General features: G+C 42.5%; 1 long non-coding RNA gene and 4 other non-coding genes across 5 annotated transcripts; 2 read left to right on the top strand and 3 right to left on the bottom strand.

Moving 5' to 3' along the window:
* Nucleotides 1-5,866: 5,866 nt before the first annotated feature.
* TRNAM-CAU (transfer RNA methionine (anticodon CAU)) lies at nt 5,867-5,939 on the top strand. The gene has a single exon. It is a non-coding gene; the product is annotated as a tRNA-Met (tRNA).
* A 3,427-nt stretch (nt 5,940-9,366) lies between these two features.
* On the bottom strand, nt 9,367-19,494 carry LOC131382117 (uncharacterized). Its single transcript, XR_009211290.1, has 5 exons — nt 19,068-19,494; nt 13,758-13,867; nt 12,696-12,786; nt 12,190-12,316; nt 9,367-9,646 (listed from the first exon to the last, which is right to left on the bottom strand). It is a non-coding gene; the product is annotated as an uncharacterized LOC131382117 (long non-coding RNA).
* Nucleotides 11,797-11,869, bottom strand: TRNAA-AGC (transfer RNA alanine (anticodon AGC)). The gene has a single exon. It is a non-coding gene; the product is annotated as a tRNA-Ala (tRNA).
* On the bottom strand, nt 12,517-12,589 carry TRNAA-AGC (transfer RNA alanine (anticodon AGC)). Its single transcript has one exon. It is a non-coding gene; the product is annotated as a tRNA-Ala (tRNA).
* A 31-nt stretch (nt 19,495-19,525) lies between the features above and the next one.
* Nucleotides 19,526-19,599, top strand: TRNAI-AAU (transfer RNA isoleucine (anticodon AAU)). The gene has a single exon. It is a non-coding gene; the product is annotated as a tRNA-Ile (tRNA).
* The last annotated feature ends 403 nt before the right edge of the window (nt 19,600-20,002 follow it).

The following is a 20,002-nucleotide window of genomic DNA, read 5'->3' as shown; positions in this document are numbered from 1 at the left end:
CCTCACATATGCATAGACTGGTTATGTAGTCTAAAGAAATTCCTGGCAATGCAGATATAATAAGCAAATTATATAGTAAGCAAATTGAAATAATAAGCAGACTGATATAATTAGCAAATTGCAATGGGAAGGAAAAAGACATATATATATGAATCATATACATATATACCAATCATATATATATATATATCCGAATCATATATATATCAATCATATATATACCAATCATATATATATACCAATCATATATATATACACCAATAATATATATATACCAATCATATATATATATAGATATATATATATAGATATATGTATATATACACCCACACTCACCAGACTATGGAGGATTCACCAACAGACCGGGAAGCAACAGCCTGGGCTCCAGAGTTGGCCACCTGTCTGCGCACAGACAAGGAGAAGTCTCATGAAGCTTCAGCGCAGTCTGGAACCCTAGCTCTTTTTGTAACGAGTTGTTTGGCATGAGGCCCAGTCACGAGGGCCCTTCGCAACTGGGCTCAAGGATCACAAAAAGGTCAACTTGTTTTTGTGATTGTCTGTTGTTTTTCAATAACTAATGTATAGGAATAGATTGAAATAGAGATTTCTCTGAAACAGCACTGGATGAACACCTCAATGGGTTCAGACAACCTGTTCCAGACAGATTTCCCTCATGCTGTTCACATGACAATGAGTGAGTTCTCCTGAGATCTGGTTGTTTAAAAGTGTGTAGCACTTCCCCCTTCGCTCTTTCTCTCCGACTCTGCCATGGTAAGGCATGCTTGCTTCTCCTTCGCCTTCCGCCATGATTGTAAGTTTCTTGAGGCCTCCCAGCCATGCTTCCTATACAGCCTGTGGAACTGTGGGTCAAGAAACCTCTTTTCTTCATAAATTACCCAGTCTCCAGTAGTTCTTTATAACAGTGTGACAATGGACTAATACAAGTGCCAACAAGTTCAATCACTGGCACCAAAATATGGGAGATACAGTAGTTAGATGCATGAGAAATGTAAAGGGGAGAAATGGGCAGATTGACTGCCTGAAGTTCCTTCTATATTGGGATTGGCCTGTAGTCCCAGGGCTTTTCAGGGACAACCAGATGTAGGCCTTTCCCACAAAACAGGTGTGGGAATCAGGAGAGACGGAGCATTGGCATGAGGTCAACTTTGAGCCAGTCCCAGTGGGCTATGTGGAAGGATGAATGTAGCTAAGGAAAAAGAAGCAAAAGGAAGTTTTGAGTTTTGCAGTGGCTGGAAAAGCAGTCATAAAAAAGGGGGTACAGGAGAGTACAACATCATCAAGGGAAATGCACATGAGAATCCACAATCATGGATCGTATTAAAAAATTATTCGTATTCAAACAGCTGAATGGAAAGCATGACACTGACTAATGACAACACCATTTAAAAGTAAGAACTTTATTATTCTACCCACCACCCCTCCCTGGCTTTAACTCATCTTCCACCACAATTGAAACACAGAAGTCTCAGAACAGTGGTTAACAAATGGTAGAATGTTAGGGTAAGAAAAGAGAGATGAAACATCTTCCCTAGAAAACTATCCAAATAGTCATGACTCAACAGCCCCAGTAAGTAAAGGAAGAGATCTGATCTTTACGTCAAGTTTAAATTTTAGAGTGTTACGTGGAGCTCAGCATCTTAACTTTGAGACTGAGACTGTATTGCGTGGGACGAGGCATAAAACTGTGTATGTCTTCATATGGAGGTAGGGAAAGAATGTATCCTACTGAATAAGATTAAAATGACACTGGGAGACCAAAACATATTTTTTGTATTATTAAATCCCAGAGATTGGCCACATTCATATTACAGAGTTTATAGAGAACTAACTGATAAACGTATGTGGCTATCCCTTAATGAGCTTTGTTATTATTATGATTTTTCCCTGTCTGCTTATGCATTATTATGATATCTATTTTATGATTTTGTTATGCCAAGTAATGACATCTCAGGGATCTGTGAGGCAGTACCTCATTTGGTAGTCTAACCACATTTGACAAATACAAAAATGTACACACCTTAGTCTATTTTGTGTTGCTAAAAGGAACACCTGAGACTGGGTAATTTATAAAGAAAAAATGGTTTAGTTGGCTCACAGTTCTGCAGACCGTACATGAAGCTTGGCACCAGCATCTACATCTGGTGAGGGCCTGGAGACTACTTCCGTTCATGACAGAAGTTGAAAGGGAGCTAGTCTGTGCAGAGGTCACATGGCAAGAGAGGAGGCAAGTTGGGGGAGAGGTGCCAAGCTCTTTTTAACAACCAGCTCTAACAGCTAATAGAGTGAGAACACACTCACCCCAGAAGGAGGGCATTCACCTATTCATGACCCAAATGCCTTCTACTAGGTCCCACCTCTAACATTAGGGATCAAATTTCAACATGAGGTTTGAAGGGGCTATTAGAACCATAGCAGTGCATAATATAAAGAAGCCGCTTGGCATTTCTTGTTGGGGTGGCCAGACCCAACACCAGGCCGTAGGGGCTATGAAGTCTGGCAGAGTCAAAGGAATGAGACAAGACAAGTTTAAGGCGCATAAAGTGGGTCCAAGGGGCCAATGCTAGTGTGGAGGCTGCAAAGGCCCTGAGCTCTGGAAGCCCACACTATTTATTGGTGATCAAACAAAGAAGCAGGTGGTGAGGATGTGCGGGTTGAAAGGAAGCAGCCAATCAAGCACATGAGCTATAGCTATGACAGTTTAGCATTTCCTTTGAAGCATATGGAACATGTTCTGCTACTTGAGATAATGGGGAACATGTTCTTCTAGTTTAAGATACAATCGTTTTATGAACCTGGGAGTGCTAGAAGCAAGGAGCCAGCAAGTCTAGACACATTCCAGGAGCAACGAGGGGTTTTATACCCTGAGCCCTGGATTCCATCCAAGCCATGAGGGGTTGTATGCCCTGGGCTTAGACTGTGGTGTGGCAGGGCAGCCTTCCACTCTTTAGCACAGAGTTTGGTGTTCCAAAGGCCATGAGGGGTTTTAGACCCTGGATCCAGGACATGTTCCAAGACTCTTTTACGTTATGTCAGACATGCAAGCCCTGCCTCAGTTTTTCTCCCAACACTTCCGATTTCTGAGTATGAGTGCAAATGAGATGTAATTTCTATTTAGAAATGGCAAATAAAATAAAAAGTATGTATTCTATGAATAAACCATGAATTTCATGTGCCCCAATTATTCTCATAGAATAATGTCTTGTTCTGGCCTATAGCTCCCACTTATCTGCTTTCAACAAATTACCACATAAAGACTGTACAAAACCAGAGCAGAAAGCAGATAATCACTGCTCTATTGTCCACAGTCTTCTGTTTGCATTGAGGTATATATCTGGAGATGCAACTGTATATATATATTTTTTTTATCATTTTGGGTCTGTATTTGAGCTTAAGTGGAGGTGTGCAGCAATGTAGAAAGCAGTTGTTGCAAAAATTTCCCCTCAAAGATCTAAGCCAAGACCTGAAAAGAGTCTGGAGAGGCTGTAATATGAAGGAGAGGTTTTTTAAGAGAAGCATATTGGCGTGTAATATGAAAATGGAGAGAAAGGACTTCCCTAAATTAAGAAAGAAACAATCCACCCAAACAAGGAGGAAAAGATGAACATCTCAAGTTCCTATGAGCATTTTTACATGCAGACCCCTTACTGACACTGGCCAAGACAAATGACAAGAGATCATCAAGGAGAGAGTTCATTAGAAAAAGATACTGCTAACATTAGAGAAACGTAGCATCAATTACCCACGGCATGGATGCTGTTGAGCTTCCACCTGAAAAACAAACAAAAACGACAACAACAACAACAACAGCAACAAACCTGGCCGGTAGAAATAGGAACAGGTTAAGCATTACATCCCTCCCTCCTTTTCCTGGGGCCTGCATTGGGCCCCATAAGCTTGGCATGAACCTAAGTGAACAACACAGCAAAGGACTGAAGTTTACCACTACCTTCAGAATTAGGACTCAGAGCCAGGAATTTCTTTAGACTACATAACCAGTCTATGCATATGTGAGGTTTTGGAGTGTAGTGCACACTGGCTGCGCTTCCTTATGGAAACAGTGACTACCAGATGGAGGATATTAATGAAAGATATCACACATCCATACTAAATGTCGTAACAGCAAAAACCATAAGATAGTTACTGACAATGAGTCATGCAATTCAGAGGGAAAAACTAATGTGCTACATTCCTCCATGCTACATTCTTTCAAATAAGAATGAAAGAATCAAGAATGGGCCTTGAAGAATGGAGATGAGGAGAAATAATGGGTGTGTGGACCAGGCACTGGAGTGGGAATTCCTAGATAAGGAAAGGTATATGGTCTGTTTCATTAAGGGACTCTAAAATACTTGTTTAAAAAAAAAAAAAAAAAAAAAAAAAAAAAAAGCAAGTAGTGCTTTCCAGTAACAGAGTCTACTGCAAATTTGAAGGTGAAAATGTAAACAATTTTGAGTCTGTTATGGTGGAATTTTGTCCCACCCCACCCATCACCAAATTCATGTCGAAACCCTAACTCTCAATAGGCGTTCTTATAAGAAAAGATGGAAATATGTCTAGAGAGAGAGAGACCATGCGAGAACACAGCAAGAAGGTAAGTGACCATCTGCGAGCCAAGGAGAGAGGCCTCAGGAGAAACCAAAGCTAACAACCCTTCTAGCCTCCAGGACGGAGAAAATTTTCTGTTGGTTAAGCCACTCAGTCTGTGATATTTATTATGGCAGCCCTAGCAAACTAGTACAGAATGGAAGAGTTACGGTATCAAAATAAAATATTTAGGAAGATGCATTTATAAGAATCCGGAAGTTTGAGAGTATAGGAACCGGACCAGATAGGACAGTTTGTCCTGTCAGCTCCTGAGGTCAGGGATGGCTCAATTTCCTCTGAATCCTCAAAGCCTTCAGGTAGCACAGTACCTGAAATGGAATGTGTCCTCGAGAATTATGTGGTGGGTCTGGGCACCGCACTTTGAGAACTAATGATTTAAAGTGTTTGTAGGGATGTGAGGGATAAAGGGCCAAGGATGCCTTGGAAATCTAGAACATAAATGCTGGGTACATGGCAGGTGGTGAATTAAAGTTCGTTGAATGGACCAACGAATCTAAAATTCTATAGCTATTTGCTTAACAAATGAGTGTGTTGTTGTGGAGAGGAAAAGGGGAGATTACATGGTCTAGAGGGAGAAAGAGGGCAGCACACTTTCTGGAAAACAAAATCTGCTTTCAAGGCCTGGTTTTGCCCCTTATCAGCTGTGGATTTAGTTCTGCTGATCCTCAGTTTCATCAGTAAGATGGGGATAATGATGTATAGATTTATGGCAAATAAATAAAGAAATAAATTGGACTAAATGAAATTATGGGAATAAAATCTTTAATAGGGTATTTGCAACATAGAGGTGAAGAAAACATGAAGACTCATCATAAAATCAGTTGGTGATATTCTGAGGGGACTATCTCAGGTGACGTAAGTGGAAATGCAAATTTAAATTAAGACAGGTAAGTGTAAACTGCAGGCATGTTTGGGAGCTTTTCATTCATTCAACTACCATTTAGTGAGAGCCCGCTATTCCAACTAAGGAAACTGTGGACAGTAATTATTGCCTAATGTATCTGAGGGGACGAAGATCCAGATCAATAGAAAATGAGATCAGGCATAATTGTTCAGTATACTATGGCTTCTGACTGTGAGGGTCTTCCGATGGGCTAAAAAGGAGCCTACGCGTGCCTATTGGAAATAATCTTGGAGAACTAGCGACCCTGGGCGAAGAAAACTGAAGTCCCAAAATAACCCGCCTGGGGAAAGAAATTAGGAAATTCCTGTACAATCTGGCATGACGTCGCACTTCGTCGCCTTCTTAGCGCAGTGGGCAGCGCGTCAGTCTCATAATCTGAAGGTCCTGAGTTCGAGCCTCAGAGAGGGCAGCTTTTGCAAGGAAAGTACTTGTTACAGCTGTAATCCACACTCCCTTTACAGCTGGGGTATAATTCCTTCTTTTCTAAAATATCAAGCAAGCGGAATTGTGTCGGGCCCAGAGCTTTCCCACAGTAGCTGTCTATGGGTGCTCTTTCGACAGGCGCTCCCGGCTCCGCGCAATGGCTGTTTTCTGGATGAGTCCGGAGACTCCGCCTGCAGTCCTGTGCTGGCTCCACCTTGGCAGGGGTGGAGCTCAGGAATGTTGAGTGGTCCCGAAAAACCAGGTGGAACACAAGACTTGTAGTCCGGAAAAAACCCCCACATGCCTCAAATAGCCAATAGCGGGGTGAGGGCTGGGGTTAGCGGAATTTGTAACCCGCTCACTTGGGAGGCAGCGGCCTGCAGGGTCCGCGTCCGCATTCTCCAGCTTTGTTCCTTTCTTCCCTCTGGGTGGGCTACCTCCACTTCCCAGTTGATCACCTCAGAGCTGTACGCCTGGGTGCAGATGTCGAATACATTGATCTTCTTATTTTTATCTGTTTTTATTTTTATGGTACACAGACGACCAGGAATCATTGGGCATCTTTGAAGTATAATAAATCAGATCTGTTTTTCCCCAAAAGGTTCCCATGGCAGGAGCTGGCGATACCTTGACCGACATCCAACAGACTGTATGTAGACGATGAGGGAAAACCAAGGAGCGACGAGGGGCGGGAACTCCGAGCAGGTGCTCAAAGACGAAGAAAATCTGTGCTGGGCTGGGGTGGTCACTTTCTTCTCAGAGATGCAGAGTGCTACACGGCGAGTGGGAGGGTGGGCTCCCACTCCCTGTTACAGGAGCCGAAGGAAGTTAATTTTATGACAAGAAGACCTCTCCGCCGCTTGGAACTGGGGATTCAACCTCGGAAGAATGGAAAGCCGATGACGCGAAACTAGAGAAGCTAAAAAGGGAAGCTAGAAGCAGGAACGAGAGAATTTGGGGGAAAAGATCCGGGCTTGGAGAGGAAATTGCAAAGCGTCAGTCAGCCGAAGGAAGGTTCTGATACCCAGGGGAATTTATAGAAAATAAATTCAGAAACAGAGAAAGAAGGAGAGTGGTGGGCAGTCTGTCCTTAACGAGGTGTTATATCCGCCTGCCAGGGATCCCGTCGTCCCTGGTCCTGAATCTAACTGGCGTTTAATCTGTAACGCCAGTCCTGAACGATAGTCTCAGAAATCCTTCAAAGTCATGTGCCACACACAGAAACCGAGACAGTTTTTTCTCTTTTGTTATAGAGGCTCCTTGAGAGAGAAATGAATATGCAAAAATGTCTCAGCAGAAAGTACTGAAAAGCAATCTGTGGGGAAAAGAAAGAGAGATCAGACTGTTACTGTGTCTATGTAGAAAGTAGACGTAAGAGACTCCATTTTGTTCTGTACTAAGAAAAATTCTTTTGCCTTGAGATGCTATTAATCTGTAACCTTACCCTCAACCCTGTGCTCGCAGAAACATGTGCTGTGTCGACTCAAGGTTTAATGGATTTAGGGCTATGCAGGATGTGCTTTGTTAAACAAATGCTTGAAGGCAGCACGCTTGTTAAAAGTCATCATCACTCCCTAATCTCAAGTACCCAGGGACACAAAACACTGCGGAAGGCCGCAGGGACCTCTGCCTAGGAAAGTCAGGTATTGTCCAAAGTTTCTCCCCATGTGATATTCTGAAATATGGCCTGGTGGGAAGGGAAAGACCTGACGGTCCCCCAGCCCGACAGCCGTAAAAGGGTCTGTGATGAGGAGGATAAGTAAAAGAGGAAGTCCTCTTTGCAGTTGACGTAAGAGGAAGTCATCTGTCTCCTGCTCGTCCCTGGGCAATGGAATGTCTCGGTGTAAAACCCGATTGTATATTCCATCTACTGAGATAGGAGAAAACCGCCTTACGGCTGGAGGTGAGACATGCTGGCGGCACTACTGCTCTTTAATGCATTGAGATGTTTATGTATGTGCACATCAAATCACAGCACTTTTTTCTTAACCTTGTTTATGATGCAGAGACATTTGTTCACATGTTTTCCTGCTGACCCTTTCCGCACCATTACCCTGTTGTCCTGCCACATCCCCCTCTCCGAGATGGTAGAGATAATGATCAATAAATACTGAGGGAACTCGGAGACGGGGGCGGCGCGGGTCCTCCGTGTGCTGAGCACCGGTCCCCTGGGCCCACTTTTCTTTCTCTATACTTTGTCTCTGTGTCTCTTTTCTCAGTCTCTCGTCCCACCCGACGAGAAACGCCCACAGGTGTGGAGGGATAGGCCACCCCTTCACAATCCCACCCCACCCATTCTCAGAGCCTAAAATCAAGCTAGTCAGAGGAAGGGATTTACAGAGCAGGACTGCACTGTGGGACAATCCCTGCGTTTTGGCTCTCCCTCACACCCTCTTCAGATTGGGCCCAAGCCTCACATTCTGAGGATGATACTCAGGACACGAGGGGGCCCTGAAAAAGGGCTGTTCCCTCCGCAAACTCAGAGTGATGCACACAGCCTGGAGGAAATGAGAAAATTATCACAAGTCTTTCAGATTCACAAATGCCATGTTCCCTTTGTTTTAAGGTCACGAAGGTCAAGTAAGGACCCAAATAACTACCAAACATCTCAGAGAACGCTTTGGGTAAGAGTGCGGAGACAATCAATTGCCTTGTTCCCATTACAGTTTGTAGTTACTAATTTCATGGAAGAGAGCACGTCACACCTGGGGCAAGACACAGTAGGAACTGCCAGATTAATTAGCACAGATATCCCGGAATGTTTTGCGGCTCTTGTATTTTAAGGAAGTTATGATTACTGACTGTTGATGAGTCAACAGTTGATGAGGAGGAGGTTTTGGGGCTGGCCATTCCAGGCTCCATGTTCACACCACGGCACCACCATTCCTAGGGTGTCTAGACATGTATAAGTGCAAAAACCATGTATGTAGAGAAAATGATTTATTTATATGTCAGGGTACTTGTAAGTTTAAAAATTTCAATAGGCACCTTTTTTTTTTTTGAGAGTGCAGTGGTGCGATCTCGCTTCACTGTAACCTCCGCCTTCCAGGTTCAAGAGATTCTCCTGCCTCAGCCTCCCGAGTAGCTGGGATTACAGGCGCGCACTACCACGCCCAGCTAACTTTGTATTTTTAGTAGAGACGGGGTTTCGCCATGTTGGCCAGGCTGGTCTCAAACTCCTGGCCTCAAGTGATTTCCCCCCTCCCGCCGCCCCCCCGCCCCCGCCTCGGCCTCCCACCAGCCTGGCCTAATAAGCACTTTTTTAAAGTTTTATCATTTTAATTAAATATTTCAGGCTTTAAATAGGAAAGGGAATGAGATAATTTTTTTTCGTTTTTCCAGGTTGCTGAACAAAATGATTACCAGAAAGAAATCAACATTTAGCTTTAATTTTTGATGCTACAAGACCCCTCCGGAGACAGTGTTCACGCAGTATCCAGAGAGTACTGTTTAGGCTCCTGCTTCCTCACCCAGTCCCCTCCAACAATACTGTTGGTCCATTGTGCTTCCCACTGTCCTTAGTCCATCTCATCCATGAATAGGCCATCAGCTCCCCCAGACCAGCAGCGGTGGGCTTTCCTTTGAAATCTGGAGGGTCTGGAGGGCTGCACAAACTTCCCTTGACTTAGTTATCTCAGAGCATTGTGATGGAAAAGAAACATCCCATGCAAGTGGACAGCACTGGGTTGTGAACTGGAAGGAAGGTTGGAAAGGAGAGATACCCATTACACATTTCACTTTCTTGAACTCAGCAGCAGAGAGAATGATGAAATCAACAGCTTGAGAGAGCTAGGAAATTTTAGGGCCATGTTTGCATGTGTGTATGTACCCATTGTTAACAAATTGGTAATAGATCATAAATATGATCTAATATTAACCTTTTTCCTGATTGTCACCCATACAAAAAAAATTTCTCCTAATTGCTGATTATAAATAATAAACTAAAATCTACAGATTTTTATGTTTTTTAAGACTCTTTTCATCCATAAAAGGTCCCTGGTCTTTCTTTTGTGGATATTATTTTTTAAAATTGATAGACATTATTTTTTAGAGAAGTTCTGGGTTTAAAGAAAAATTGGTCAGAGTAGATAGAATTTCCACAAACTCCATCACTCCCCCTCTCTTACAATTCCCCTATTATTAACATCTTGCATCACTGTGGTGCATTTGTTACAACTGGTAAACCAATAATTATTAATACATTGTTGTTAACTGAAGTCCACAGTTGACATTACAGTTTGCTCTTTGTGTTATACATCCTGGGTTCTTTTTTTTTTTTTTTTTTTAACAAATGTGTAATGACATATATTTACCCTTATAGTATCACAAAGAGTTAATACCAGTTAATTGTTGACGGAACTGGGCCTTTTATCCTTAGAAACACCTCTATGTTGTATTTATTTCATTGTATCAATTTCCTGCCCCTTGACATGTTTCTTAATCTACTCTATTTCTTGTAAACTGGTAGTTACAAGTAGAGGCTCATTTAAATTCAGCTTCACATCTTTTAACAAGACAATTTGATAGGTGGGCTTGTGCACTTTCCATTGCTTCGCTTTATGAGGTACATAATGTCTGGTTCTCCAACTTTTAGTCACCAATATTAGCACTAATGTGTGGTTCAGCTGCCATTCATAAATACATGTATGTATAACTCATATATTTATGTGTTGATAAATAAAATGATACACAAAAATTAGAAAATAACATTGAAAGAATGAACGTAAAAGTAAACAAGAAGAGATTAATTCTCGAATGCACAGTTTAGAAAAGAATCAAAAGTATATCTTCCAGCTCCTTAGAATATAATCAAAATGGGGGCTTATAATGACATGTTTCTAAGGATTCTGTAGAAACTTCTTTCTCATTTTAAATTATACCTTTTAATACCCAAGTTACAAAGCATTAGAAGAAACCAGTGCATCAAATATAAGAAGTAAGAAAAAGAAGAAGCAGAAGCAGAAGAAGAAGAAGAAAGAAGAAGAAGAAGAAGAAAGAAGAAGAAGAAGAAGAAGAAGAAGAAGAAGAAGAAGAAGAAGAAAAGAAGAAGAAGAAGAAGAAGAAGAAGAAGAAGAAGAAGAAGAAGAAGCAGAAGCAGTAGCCCAAAAGAAAACCAGAAAATAGAATGGTGAAGGAAACACAGGAATTAACTAGAAAATTGCAAAATCTGCTTGGTCATTTGAAAACAAATGGAAAATTATCAGTCAAATGTCAATAATAATAATAATAATAAGGGGATATGCAGAAAGCACAAAGAAAAACCGAACTACATTAGTGAATGCTACTATTAAGATTTTAGAAATGTGGCAGGATAATTTTTTTAAGTATTGCTTTGTGTTTGATCTCCCTGTTTCCTTATACTACCCATCTCATCTGTTCAAGGCAGTAATCGTATTTTATAGGACTTTAACTCTACACATGGTGATGAAGTGAGTTAAACACAGTCTACATAGACAGTGTTTCGGTACTCAGGAAGCTCCCATTCTAGGGGAGAGAAAAACAAACCAATAATTCAAAGACATACTTTCCGGAGGAGACGATATTTGTGAAGATGTAATAGGAACTGAGAGATCGTGTGGGCATCACTTTTAGCTGTACTTGTCTAGAGACGGGAAATTTGCACTGAGACCTGAGTACCTAGAAGCGCCAAACCTGCGGCAGGAGTGGAAAAGAAGGGAGGCTGGAAGCAGGGGCAACAAGACTCTTATACGGGGATCCATAAAACACGGGCTCTAGGGAGGCGGCAGGTTCCTCTGATCTTCTCCCAGGTGAGAAGCACCGCTATCGTCAACAGGAGAAACAACGGGGAATATAGACTAAGAGACATAAACCAGACAAGAAACTGGAGAATGCGGGCGTCGATCCCGCTACCTCTCGCATGCTAAGCGAGCGCTCTACCGCCTGAGCTAATCCCCCACTGGGGAAACACTGCACCCCACCCATTTTCCTGGGTATTAGGAGCCTGCCGGTACTTTGGGTCGCCAAACCCCTGGCAGGACAAGATTGAGGGAGGAGCTTCTCAGATACTGCCTTGAGCAAAGTTCTATGAGCCTGACCGTGCGAAGAATAGGGATTTCCAAAGAAGGTCATGAGGGAGACCTCTCTCCTCACTTCCCAATTTCGCCTTCTTCATCTCTCGAAAGTAGAGAGCACATTCCGGATGGAGAAGCACCACCCGGAACTGCCTGGCTTGCGGGCACAGCTATTCCAGCCCGCTCTAGAGTTGTGATCGTCACCTGCTCCTTGCCGGCACCGCCTCCCGGAAGTGGTGGGGCAGGTTCTCCCAGCCCCAGAGCTTCACGCCATATAGCCGCATCTTCAATAGCACTTCCCTCCTGTAGGACTCAGAAAGTGATGGAGAACCTTGGAGGAGTTGAGAAAGAGAAAGCTTGAGAATTTTCATCTCCATCTATGGATTCATTCCTGAAGCACTTCTTCAGCACCAGGCACAGTGGATGAGGCCAATGATCCACACAGAAACTGCCACAACAATAACGAGTAATAGTACTGTGCAACTGTCGTCTAGGCCAGATACCATCGGTAGCCTAGGGATTAAAAGAAGCTGGAGAATGCAGGTGTCGATCCTGCTACCTCTTGCATGCTAAGCAAGCGCTCTACCGCTTGAGCTAATCCCCCACACTACACTCGTCTTTTCTGCCAATTTTTATAACCGGGACGCAAATATCGTCCCATGTCCCACTTAAGTTTCCAGGTTTTCAAACACCTCCGGAAACTTCCCTACCAAGGCGAAGCCAGGAGTGAAGCTTCTGGGACACAGCCTCAGACCTGGAAGGCAGTGACCATCCTCTGCTTTTTCAGTCTGAGTCGGGATCCTGAGAAAGAGAGAAAAGATCTCATTAGGAAAGCTCTAGTTCTAATCTGATTTCACTCTCCTATTAGATGAAAGAGAAGGAAGTACCGTCCCTAATTAGCAGTTACCTCAAATGCTCTGCTGAATGCATCACTTCTTAAGAACACAAACCTGGAAATAAACCCAAGTATCTTTTCATCGACTGATCCTTCAAGTAACTTATCTTTATCTAATATCTGTGTTACTAATTGTTTCTCCATTCAGGGGAGTTGAGATCTGTTGTTACCTATTAATCCTTGATAGATTTAATTTGCATTTTTGTACTGAGTAATGTTGTTGAACATCTTTTAGAGTGCCTATTGGCCATATAAGCATCTTATTTTGTGAAATGCCTGCTCAAGTTTTTTCCCCTTATCCTTATTGAGTGTTTGTATCACTGAGTTCTAAAATGTGTTTTATATTCTCCGTAAAAGTCCTTTGTTATATATATGTGTATCTATAACACATATGATGTATAACAACTATGTGTGCACATAAAATATATTAAATTTCTTTTCAAGTCTATGTCTTGCCTTTTCATTTTCTTAATACTGTCTTTCAAAGAAAAATATTTTAATATTTTATAAAATCCAGTGTATCTTTTTTTGTAAGGGCTCATGCTTTTCTGGTCCCTTCTGAAAAAGCTTTGCGTACATCAAATATGTGTAGACTTCTTTTCTTCTTTTCTTCTACAAGTTTGATATCTTTAACGTTAAGCTTTACGTATATAAACCATTTTGATTTAATTGTTGTATAGGATGTGAGGTAAGGGTAGGGAATCATTTTTTCCATACTCAGTTGCCTGGGACCATTTGTTTAAAAAATTCATTAAATAACATTTTACCTCTGTCATAAATCAGTTGATCACATACGTTGGTCTATTTCTGGACTATCTATTCTGTTCCATCAATCTGCGTAAGTATCCTTGAGACAATACCACATTATTTTGATTACCTTAGCTTTATAATAAGTCTTGACATCACTTGTGTAAGTCCTCCAACTTTGTTTTTCTTTTCCTAATTATTTAGGTTACTCTAGGTCCTTCAGAATAAGCTTGCCAATTTCTGTAAAAACAAACAAACAAACAAACAAAACAAAACAAAACAAAACAAAACAAAATCTCCTGCTGGGATATTTGTTGGGATTGCAGTAAATCTATAGATCAACTCAGAGGAAAAAAAATGATATCTTAATAATATTACATTTTTCAATCTGTCAATATGGCAAACAACACCAATTATTCAGGTTTTCCTGAGTTTTTCTCAGCCATCTTTTGTAGATTTCTAGGTACAAGTCTTGTGCACATCGACAAGTCTATCTCTAAATATTTCATTTGTTTTAAACCTATTGAAAATGGTAATTTGATTTTGCATTTTTGTTGATGCTAGTACCTAGAAATACAATTAATTTTTGTATATTGTAATCTGTGACATAGCTGCATTTACTTATAATGCTTGTTTTTGTAGATGCATTAGGATTTTTTGTGTATCTGATCATGTTGTTTGCAAATGAATATATTTTTCTTATTCTAAAGTGAGTATGCCATTTATTCTTCATTCATGCGTTCCTTACTTTCTGGCACTAGCTAGGACTTTCAGTAAAATGTAGAAGAAGTAAGAACAGATATTTTGCACTTTTCTCCAATATTAAAGGGTGCATATTTATTGTTCCACTATTAACTATGTTGCTAGTTGTAGGAATTTCTTAAATGCCCATTATTCATCTGAGGAATTTTCCTTCTATTCTTAGTTTACTGAGATATTTTTTAAACCCCACGAATGAATGGCAAATTTGGTCCAATATTTCTTCTGCATCTAGTGAGATGATTACATGTGTTTTTTGTTTTGTTAATGTGGTATATTACATTTAATTGACTTTTCAATGCTTAACTAATTTTTTATTCCCAAGGCACTCTCCCCTAACTCATGCTGCATTATGCTTTATAGATAATGCTGGATTCAGTTTGTTAATATTTTAATTCAGTATCTGTTGGTAAATGTGTCAGAGAAGGGTCTCCAAGTGTGGAACGCGCCGCTTTCACAGCTCAAAGAAACGTGGTGAGCACAGTGCTCCCTTCTAAGTGACGGGAGCTTCGAGATGCAACAGTAAGTCTCTACTTTGGAGGAAATGTCTCAGAATTTCACAGATCCTAAAAACTTTCATTCACGAACCAGGTCGATGAATGGTTTCTGTGTTTCTATCCCACCCTCTGGAGCATGCGGGGCTTAACAAAATCTGCAACTTATTTGACACTTCTTGCTCATTGAAGATTTAAATGATACTATCAATACAGTGTACCAATGTTTTGCTGATAGTCCAGACAGTTCAATTCTCTTTGGAGTAGATTATGAAAAATTGGGGGACTTGATATACCTCTGGAGTAAGAACATAAATGCATACTTTTGTCTATACCATGGGAATATGAACTGTTTCTGTTCTTTCTAACTGATAGCAATAGAAAAAAATGCATTCCCCAAATCAAAGACTGCATGCCAAAGACCATGCAATTTTTGCTTCTATGTTCTATTGTTTATAACATGATTAATTTATTAACTTTACATTCCAATTCTATTTTCTTATGTATTCAAGTAAAAAGTGTTAATTATGATAAATTCTGCACTATGGCACTGCTGATATTGCAATCTATATCTCAGACTTCGTTTTAGCGACAGAAGAAAGAATACCCTCATCAATTTGTCATGTCTTCGGAAGAAGGGACATGGGTTTGTAGTGGAATTCGTGACTTTTTCTGCCTGAAGATTAATTAGCAGAAGCATGTTCCATTTCTTTATATAGACCCACTCTTAGAATCAAGGGGAACTGAGTGAAAAAGATACTTGCCTTTATATTTCTCTTATCAAACTAACCATTCTTGAATCTACCTTTATCACTTTTCTCCCAGGACCTCCTAGTGGAACAAACTGTGAAAATGGCTGGTGTCACTTCAGACGCAAAAGGAACAGTGGCACATCATGTTCAGAATCTGATCAAACAGAGTGTCAGTAATTATTACCTCTGCCTAAAGGATTCAGAGCTGAGTGTGTTCAGCTACCTCCCTGACTAATGGCATCATGCAGGTGTACTTAGAAGTAAATTTAAAACTCCCCCTTACTTTAGGATCACAAATCTCCTAGGGTAATTGCAGGAGTGATTGGGAAAGAGCAGTCTACCCTGAGGAGGTCAGATGGAGACCAAGTGAATCCTGTAGAATAGAAGTAGTGTCATATGACAAAAATGCAAATCCAACACTACTACGTCTTGGATTTCTTCTTTGTTTCCTTGATTAATTTTCTTGCTTCACTCCAAAAATCATAGCATAAAGCAAATTATTGTTCTACCTATTGCTTTCCACTTTACTCAGCTTTCTTCTGGTGTCTGTGTGATTATGTCTCCATTAGAGACTGAGACCTGTTATTACCTATTACATCCCTTCATTCCAGGATGTGGAACTAATTAGATAAGTTTCAGATCGTTGAATTTAGTGGTTATTTTAGAGGTAATTAGATAGTTAAATTTAACACTTTTAGCTCCACATAATGATGGAGTGCAAACATCTATTTATTTATAAATATCCATAGACAGGGATCAGAATCAACATTTAGAAGACCCACTCCCTCAAAAAAAGACGACCAAGAAAACAAATTGATTCTACTACCTTGGATTTATTAAACTTGCTGAGCAAAGAGCCCCGCCTCTATGGAGTCCCAGTACCGCCTAAAACAAGGGTGAGTCAGAGACCAGAATTTAAAGGGTTTGGGGACTGGAGCTATTCATAGGACAGTTTTAGGGGGAAAGTTAGTAAGGTCCTTCTCAGGAGGGACTGGACAGAATTTCTTTTCTTTTCTTTCTTTTTTTTTTTTTTTTGAGAGGGAGTCTTGCTCTGTCGTCCCGGCTGGAGTGCAGTGGCGCGATCTCGGCTCACTGCAAGCTCCGCCTCCCGGGTTCAAGCCATTCTTCTGCCTCAGCCTCCCGAGTAGCTGGGACAACAGGCGCCCGCCACCTCGCCCGGCTAATTTTTTTTGTATTTTTGGTAGAGACGGGGTTTCACCGTGTTAGCCAGGATGGTCTCGATCTCCTGACCTTGTGATCCGCCCGCCGCGGCCTCCGAAAGTGCTGGGATTACAGACGTGAGCCACCGCGCACGGCCAGAATTTCCAAACGAGGCGAATCATAGGTTTATTCAGTGGAACTTAGCTGCTGGAACATGAAGATCTGCGCAGAGTTGCTGGATCCGTTTGGCTTTGGTCTTATCTTGGATCATCGGGTCTGAGTAAGCTGGTGTTAAAACAATTTGAGCTTAGTGTGGCATGGCAGGGTTTGTAGACTTGTCCTGTGCTGCAAGTCACAGGGCTTTTGCAACTTCTCTGTTTGTTCATTTCTCAATTTGCCCTCTTTCCTCACCAACAGGACTGCCCAAGAGATCAACTTACAGTACAGCTACTGGAACTTAGCTCTGAAAAGGCCCTCTGCAAATCTAGAACACCTGTTTTTTTTTTTCCAAATAAAGTTGAGGAGCAAAACGACGTGTCTAACGTCACACATTGAGCTAAAGACAGATGGGATCTGACATGCGTTTGTCAGTAACAGTGCTAGCACAAATACAACTCTTGTTAAAATCGTAGGGATTTTATGTCGTGAGACACTCAGGACTCAGCTGATCTCGGTGTTCAGTTGTGCGTGGTTTTAGATTTGCGCCTCGCCCTTGGGCAAGTGCAGAATCCTGGGGTTATACAAAGCGCATGACAGTTAACCCCTTTGTCCCAGTCCGCAGAATGAGAGCTCAGAGCCCGGCCACGGGAAGTTGGGTTATATAGGCAGGAAAATCAAGGAACCCAGGTACGAGCAGGGGCGTTTGTGACGCGGAGAGAGCTCCTATCCCTGCCGTCCATCTACGTCTCAGGCTTGGCCCCTGGCGTGCAGAAAACCGCATCTCCCGAAATCCCAGAAAGTAAACGTCGCCCAGGTACTCGCTCTCTTGTCATTCTCCGGGATGTAAAAGACTCAGGGTCTCTTCACGGATCACCGAAACCGCCTTCTCCGAGGCCTCCAGGGTGACTAAAGAGAGGGTGGGTGTTCCTCTTCACGTCCAGCCGCTTGTGTCCGTGCCCGCTAGGGTCTCGGGAGTTTTTATAGGCACAGGATGGGGGCGTGGCGGGCCAGGGTGGTCTTGGGAAATGCAACATTTGGGCGCGGAGGAAGGAGAGCCGGTCCTCACCTAGGTCCATGGGCACAGGCCCGGCGGTGGAGCCCTGCTCCCCTCCCGTGTCAGTACCGCGGTTAGTGCTCTGCTTTACGGCCGCAGCAATCTCAGACACTTTCGGAGCGTGTTTTTTTTTCTTGTCCTTTCGCTCCCCTTTTCGGGCGCCAGCTTTCAAACCAGACCAAAGGTGTGTTTTTCCCCCATTATCTCCCAGCCTTCTTTCCTTTTCGCGTCTACTCAAGGCTGTGTCCACAATTAAGCTTTCAGGAGGAGGAGGCCTCCAGCTGCTTCAAGGAAGGGCATTTCTCGCAATGCAAAGTGCGGAAGAGGGGAGCCATACCGAGTGAAGGATTAACCAGAGTCGGTTTGCATAGAGGCGGCAATGGATAGAATTTCAGAAATGAGGAGAATTTCAGAAATGAGGCGGAAAGACAGGCCGGCCCCGCGAAAGATGGATTGGAGAGAGGTGAGAATCTAGTTCAAAAGCCGGGAGAAGGAACAGGACATTAGCACAATAGTCTAGGCAGAGAGGTGGACCATCTGTAATACGGCAAGGGAGTTGGTTGAGACTTCCTTTATTCAATTATTCGAAAGTTACCTATTGAGCTATTTATTAGTCCCTGGGTACTGTGGGTGTTCCTGCGTATTCAACCACCTTGTCGGCGCTGCGAGATGCGGCCCCATTTACCCAGGACCCAAAGAACTTCCAAAAATGAATCCCGAGGAACAGCTGTTTCTCTACTGGAGAAGTGGGCAGCCAGGCGGAAACACGCAGGGAAATAGTTCTCTTTGGGACAGAAGGCATCAACCTCGTAAGACCCAGCGATCAGCAGGGCTCCCGGAGAGTGTTTCTTAATCTAAAAGGTCATGAGTCGGGCTTCAAAGTTGTCTTGTCGTGCGTAAAATACCAATGGACTTATACCTGTTTCATCGAGAAGGAATACAATGCGAACACAAAGACTGTAATGGAAAGTATTTCTCTAAAGTGTCCTTTTCAGATAGAAATATGAGAGTGTTTTCCTGAGTTTGCTAAAAATGGGGTGGGGTAGGGATCAAATACTCACTTTGGGGAAACATGGGCGAATACAGTGGGAATGGTGCTAGAAGTTACGAGCAGAGGAGCCTGGGTGGAGGCTTATATTGGCCTTGACGTCCCGTGGAAAGGAACTGGCGGTAATTCCTTCCGTTTTCCGTCAATTTCTTCACGGGTCGCTCAGAAGCTACCGAAGCAAAGTAGAAAGGAGTGATACGGACAGGCCACAGTACTGGCGGACGGTGATGGCGTCACTACAACCCCTTGTCATGAAACACTGAAGCAGGTGACATTTGAACTTTCCTTCCGCAGAATTGTATTTTAACTGAAATTTCAGGGTTAGAAGAAATTTGCCGAGGATCCTAAACAGGTCAGCAAAAATCGTAGGTTCTTTCCAGCTCCAAGAACTTCAGAAAAGTTTCTTAGGTGATTGGAATAACGTTCGCCGTTAAACTTCTCAAGAGAGGTAAGGTCCATTGCTCCCGGCGGGGCCGGTTAGCTCAGTTGGTTAGAGCGTGGTGCTAATAACGCCAAGGTCGCGGGTTCGATCCCCGTACCGGCCACATGCGGCTTTTTAATGTTTATCTTACAGTAGCAATTGTGTGCAGTGATATCGAAAGTCACGGGAGGACAAGAAAGTAAATGGATATGTACCCAGAAATCTTGATGGGACGTAGTTCGCTGAATCGTAGGGTTGCGTTTGCAGTTTAGTGTTCCTGCCAGAGCAGATGATGAAGAGAGCTGAGATTCCAGAAGGAAATCGAAATCCGGGAGGAACGTGAAAAACAGAGACGGAAACAAGGACCTGGGCTCTTCATTCTTTTACGATTTCCAAAGTGTACAAATCTTTCCCTGTCGTGACTAACTCCTGATACGGGCTTTCCTAACTGTGCATCTGCTTACTTCCCGCAGACCTGTCCTTGGCTTGTGCAGGGTAAGTAAAGCCTCTCAAGAATTCCCATTTTT

The sequence above is a fragment of the Hylobates moloch genome, unplaced genomic scaffold, assembly GCF_009828535.3.
Source record: "Hylobates moloch isolate HMO894 unplaced genomic scaffold, HMol_V3 SCAFFOLD_20, whole genome shotgun sequence".
Taxonomy (NCBI): Eukaryota; Metazoa; Chordata; class Mammalia; order Primates; family Hylobatidae; genus Hylobates; species Hylobates moloch.
The sequence above is the reverse complement of the archived record's forward strand: the minus strand, read 5'-3'. Positions and strand labels throughout refer to the sequence as shown.